The following is a 6,231-nucleotide window of genomic DNA, read 5'->3' as shown; positions in this document are numbered from 1 at the left end:
TGCGGCAACTCATGATCGGAAACCCCAGGTTAGTGGAATGCTCACTCCATTAACCTGGGCTTAAGGCAGGGGCAATTAAGTGGGTAACCCACTTTGACTAAACCGGGCTCGTCTGTGAGCCTGGTGAGTCTCACGATCAGTGGGAAGCGGGCTAAGCACCCTTAGCCCGCTTTCCACTGATCGTGAGAATAGCTTCAATGTGTCGTGTAAACACCAAGCAAGTTAGAGGCCTGCTGCAACAGAAACATCTTTCATTTGTTGTGGAATATCAGCAGAGAAACATCCATGCCGGGGCAAGGATTTCCAATGGAGGCAGGGAAATTCTAAAGCCTAGGTGTGACAATAGGGAAGGTTCCCTTCACACATTCTTACTGGCCAGGTTTCAGAGCTGAACAATGAGACTAGTTTCACCACCCACCAGAGTGGGCTCTGCACTAATTTGGATTCACCAAACATGTTTTTTATAGCTCAGGTTTGTAGGGGCTCCAGTTCCGGAGTCAAGGTGAGTCCCCACACTATTTTCTTCATGTGATAACTGCAGTTATATCATTTGCTAACTTGATTGTGATTTTGTTCTCACCATCACAGCAATCTCCAGTAAATATTACATCCCAGATTGCCAGGTTGTATGCACTCCCATGGAACGTGTCGTATAGGCTGCAAAATACCATCTGATCCCTGACTGGCACCGCTCCAACCCAGCATTTAACCAGGATCATTGATCTGAGATTTGAATGCTGTTGTTTGAGCCCGGTTAAATGTTGGCTGGAGTGGTGCTGCCAACCAGGGATTGGGATTTGTTTTGCACAGCCCACCCAACATGCTCCACGGGAACACACACAGCTCGGTAGTCTGGGATTTATTGTTTACTGGGGATCTCTGTGACTCTGAGAAGAAGCCCAGCATGAAACTGCCACTGCAGATCATGAGATTATTGCTTCGGATCCTGCCAGGAATTGAAGCCAGGCGGGGGGTGTGGTGTGTTCACTAGCACCCAGACTGAATGTGCGAATTCACCTGACTGAGTTCACACTCCGTCGTTTTCGACACAAAGCAGTGGCATTTGTATCTGTCCTGTTTCATGAGTTAGAATCAAGGGAGATGCTTGGCCTTCTAAGCATCACTATATATATCAATAGGTCATGATGCAAACATGAAATCTGATGTCCTCAAAATCTTGGCTTTCAGTTTAAAAAACATTAACAACTCTTACAGTTGTGAGAAAAATGCAGAAAAGTATGGAATGTCAGAAACAAGAGGGAGTTAGTTAAGTCACTATTTCTAGTAATCAGTATTTAGGGCTTAAGTGACCTGATCAGCTCATTTCTTGCTCTGTTGATTTAACTTCCTATCAACATGCAGTCTCCACAACCTTTCTTTCCCCCCATTCCCATCTATCACCCCATTCTTTTCTCAGATTTTTTTTTAAAAAGCTGCTTCATCAAAGCACAAGCCTATTTGCAAAATATGTAAATGAATGTGATTCACTTAAATGGCATAATTTATTCTGATCATAGAATTTGAATTTCCTTGCTGCAAAATGTAAACTTAAAGGCACAAAATGCACATGCCCATGCTTATACATGTGCATGATAGGGACTTCTTGAGTCCAACAGTCTAAGTCACCAGAGATGAACTTATGGGTATCACACAAAAGAGGTGTGGAACCAGAACCACCAGGAGGCGGCATTTCTTGCTCAAGGTCTCCACACTGGATCAGAGACTATGAATGACATATCTTGGTTTTTGCAGTCGTCATGTGGTGAAACCAATTTCTGAAAGAATAAGAAAGAAACCACACTGAAAGAATATTTTGTCTTAGGGCTTGAACAGCCAGTTCCTCAATAGACAACCTAGATGTTCTGTTGAGTCCATTATGCACTGGATCCTTCCAGACAGGGGTGAATTAAGCTTTTTGCTGTCCACAGGCAAAAAGGCTTTTGCCACTCTTTTACCTTAAACAAAAAAGGTTTGCCTTTTTTTGTAATAAGGTAAGGGGGGGACTTTCTCCTCACCCACTGCATCCTTGCTGCAGCCGCCCCTGCCCACAGAGAGGGGTGGCAAAATTTGAGGAGTAAAATTTGCTGCTCCTCAAATGTTGCCAGTGCCACTCTAGGCAAATGCCTACACTGCCTCTCCGTTAATCCACCACTGCTTCCAGACTTCATCCCACTTAACGCCTTCCGCATACCGAATACAAACATCAGTGCATGGGGTGATGTCGACCAAGACAGTTGTCGAAAGCCAATCAGTTTTGAAATAAAATGCAGAAACTCTCTCCCTTGTTAGCCAGTTGCTCCTAGTAAAGTGTGCCGTCAAGTTGATTTTGATTCCTGGTGCCCACAGAGCCCTGTGGTTTTCTTTTGGTAGACTACAGTGGGTTATCACTGCCATCTCCCACGCTGCTGTGCTCTAAATATTTGACAGTTCTGCCTCTGAGGGAAGAGCCATGTACATCCAGTTGACTCCCATCCCTGAGAAATTAGCAGCTGAAATGTCATTGGCACCATGGATAAGAACATTAGTCCTAGCAAACATCACCATTTCCTAGACAACAGAGTAAGCTCAAGCCAAGTATCTCATCTGTTCTGATGCCAACAGGGAACTTTGTACTTAGCAATCAATGGGAGGCATATCTTTGCGCTCTGAATTCCATGTATATACACTGTTGTCACTGCAAAAAGGGGGGGGAGGTTTCCGAGTTACCAGGTGCATACTCTAATCATGGAATCATAGAGCTGAAAAATAAATAAACCAAATGGCCATCTGGTCAACTCCCCTGCCAAAAGACCTCCTATGTACTTAGACCCACACAGATCCATTTAGGTAAAACCAAACCAACAAGTATGTCACAAACAGTGAGCAGGTGCATTACATTTAAAGACACTCCTGGAAAGCTGAAACTACATCCAAAGTGTGATTAATTATTTCGTTTTAATGTTAACATATTTTGCTGGCAATGACTCTTCAGCATTTTATGTCTTTTGGCTGCCTATTGGAGGCATGTTCCAGGATTGCTTAGTTACTATGAACCCAAGCACAGGGAGTATTCTGAAATAAGGCTGGGAAGCTTGGGGAGAAATGCATTAAAATTGTGTCCATGGCAAGCTACCCTAGCCCTAAAATATCAGCCCAAAAGAGGATTACAAAGAGAATAATTACTTTAGCTTATCTTAGTGGTTTTCTCTTCTCAAAAGACTCCAGCTGCTGCATTCAAATTGTTCTCACAACTCCTGGCTTTCAGCAAAAGCTGCAGATGGTCCAGGATGGTCATCTGACAATCACACTTCTAATTAAAAAGACAATTTTAAAAAATTATATTTTAGTTCAGCATTACCAAACACTGTAGTCAGGCTCAGAGAACATTTCCAGTGGAGAGCACTGACAACATCCATATGCACATATAGTATACAGACAATTTCCTGTGTGTGGATATTTTTCCCATTGTTGTGAAAATCCAGATTGTCTAAAATGGAGCTGTGAAATTAATTAGTTTGAATTTTATAGCAAATAAAAGTGTTGCTATAACATTGCACCTAAATTTGTGTTCGGGCTTGCATGGGGAAATTAGCTCAGAAAGGACAGTTCCATGTAAGATTATATTTGCGCAAAGTTGGGGACCCAGGAAATGATTGGACTGAGAGAAGCTTTAAGTTTCAAAATCAAAAGAAAACTTGATTGTAGGGAGGGGTACAGCGGAAAGAAATGTGTGGTTAAAGAAATATTACTATTAAAAATACATTTAGCTGCAATGAGGCATTTTAGCTTAAAGTCCTAATTGTACAAATTCCCAGGCAGGCAAGAGAAAGAGGCTTTTAGAAAAGGAGGCAGTTGGGTTTAAGAAAAGGGAATAGGGATAGAATTGGCCCCTGCAAGGGGCAAATGTTCACATCACCTGATCTGGATGAAGGGACCTCAGGGCTCCTGGAACAACCAAAGGACCTCAGGGACATCTCGGTCAGAGGCAGGGGTGAGAAGGTTGGAGGGGTTAGTTGATAGAAGTGAATCCACAAGGGTGCTTCCTCCATGGAACCAGCTTCCTATGTTAACAAGGAAGACTGACAGATCAAGCTAGGCAAGAAAGCCAAACTGGAGAGTGGCAAGAAGAACTGAAAACAGCCTGGCATGGTGGCCTGTGAACAGTAAATCACCCATGTAACTGGTGACTCCAAGGTAAATTGTAAGCAAAGAGCACACTGGATTATGGAACTGGGATTTGATATACCCCAAAGCATGTCCTGGGGGCACATTCCAATTGACCTTTTTGTTGAATAGCTGTGTTGGGTGGAACTGGCAAGGATTGCATTGTTGCTGGTCGCTCTTCCTGGGTATAACTATGTGGGAATTGCCAAGGCAAGCAAAGGCTGATTGTCATGAAAATAGAGTGCATAGAAGAGGAAATCTGCATGGATGGAGAGTCCAATAATCCAATCAGTACTTTTAATGGGTACATCTCTAGGTCCTTATCGCTGACTTATCTGTGTTCTTCCTGCTGAGTTAATTGGTGCATTAGCTTGCTGCCATCCTTTACTAAAGGAGGGGAGGGGTTGAGGCAGTTCACTCTGAGTGCAAAGTAGCCTTGGCTGGAAGTTAACCTGCTCTAGCTAACTTCTGGGGCCTACAGTCTTAGGGTATCCCAGATAGGAAGGACATGCATCTGCTCCCCTTTCCAATTTGCTTGTTAGTAGCCAAATATAGGAGTGGGTGGCCCACTGTCAACTAAGTGACCTGTCCCCGTGTGCCACAAACAGAGAGTTCACAATGCTGTGAGGCTTCTGAGCATGTCAAGAGTGAGATCTCCAAGCCTGGAGACTCAGACCTAAGTGGGGGTGCTCCTGGGAGCTGGCAGAAAAGCATTGATAGTAACAGTGGGCAAGGACAAAAATCACCTGCGGATTTTTTAATTGTTTGGCTTTTCTGAAAGTGACTGAGTTTCCCAACATAGTCTGTCCCAAGACTAGTAATTTTTTTTTTTCATTTTAATTTGTTGAAAAGTTATTATCACTCTGGCATAGCTCCAATATGTATTTTTTTAAAAAATGTTAAATGCAGCAGTCCTGTGTGTGCTTACTAGTTATAGGTCCTATTGAAATCACCAGAGCTTTCTTCTGAGTAAGCATGCATAGGATTCATGATCTGACCTCAGATTGGGTTGGAGAGATATCAGGGGTTTTTGCTTTGTTTTGATATGTTTATCATACTTGCTGGCTGACATCCAGGCTAACAAATGCTGGTGCAGCAAGCGACACACTCTGAGGAAAGGGCAATTTTTGTTGATCTCCCCTTCCCTCTCCCAAAAATATGTCCTGGGGTGTCACATAGCCCTCAGAGAAATATTTACAAAAATCAGCTTCGAAGGGAAGAGGAGTTTGATGAAAATCACCATGTGCATGCAGCATCACTGCTCAAACATTTCATTAGAATGGAAGTCAGCTGCTGACCTTTTCTGCTACTACTATGAATATTTATATACTGCTTTTCACAAAGCAGTTTTTATTTGTTTGTTTATAAATGAATCAATCAATCAAATCAAAAGAGATTGCTCCCTGTCCCAAATGAACTTGCAGTCTAAAAATAAACTCAAGGTAGACACCAGCAACAATCACTGGAGGGATCCTGTGCTGGGGTTGGATAGGGCCAGTTGCTCTCCCCCTACTAAATATAAGAGAATCACCCCTCTCAAAGGTGCCTCTTTGCTCAGTTAGCAGAGATGATGTTCTCTTGGGGGAGGGTGTTCTCGCCATGATGTTCTCATTGAGTTTTGTATTGTTATTTCCTACTTGAAAAATAAAAAGGAGCTAATAATAAATGCATTTTTACCTGTGGTACTTTCAGTAAAATTCCAATGTAATGAAATGTCCTGAGTCAAGTCTTTTTCATCTCTCCTTTTATGGTGTGAGTTGGTAATTTCCTTACAGCATCCGAAGGCAAATTGGCTAGTAGCTAATGTGCTGGGATTTTATTCAGGAGAAGTAAAAATAGTTTCCTTACTCTGCAGCAAACCACACACAGCTGGTTCATAAGTTACATATAAGTGCAAGGGGTGGGGTGAAGAGAAGGAGTGAGGAAAGCAGCAAGCTTAAGGACACTTACTAGAGAGTAAGTCCCTACTAATTCAGTTGGATTTACTTCTGAGAATGCACACTTAGGATCCCCGTACACATCACACTTCATTCTTCCTGGCTTCTACTATCATGAGCAGAATGGGACTCATATCAAGATACTTGAGTT

General features: G+C 42.7%; 1 long non-coding RNA gene across 1 annotated transcript; it reads right to left on the bottom strand.

Annotated features, from left to right (window-relative positions):
* Positions 1-1,483: 1,483 nt before the first annotated feature.
* Positions 1,484-5,990, bottom strand: LOC128324818 (uncharacterized). Its single transcript, XR_008307109.1, has 4 exons — positions 5,821-5,990; positions 3,896-4,040; positions 3,163-3,289; positions 1,484-1,775 (listed from the first exon to the last, which is right to left on the bottom strand). It is a non-coding gene; the product is annotated as an uncharacterized LOC128324818 (long non-coding RNA).
* Between the last annotated feature and the right edge of the window lie 241 nt (positions 5,991-6,231).

Source organism: Hemicordylus capensis, chromosome 4 (genome assembly GCF_027244095.1).
Source record: "Hemicordylus capensis ecotype Gifberg chromosome 4, rHemCap1.1.pri, whole genome shotgun sequence".
NCBI lineage: Eukaryota > Metazoa > Chordata > Lepidosauria > Squamata > Cordylidae > Hemicordylus > Hemicordylus capensis.
Note: the sequence above shows the minus strand (reverse complement) of the source record. Positions and strands in the feature narration are given on the sequence as shown.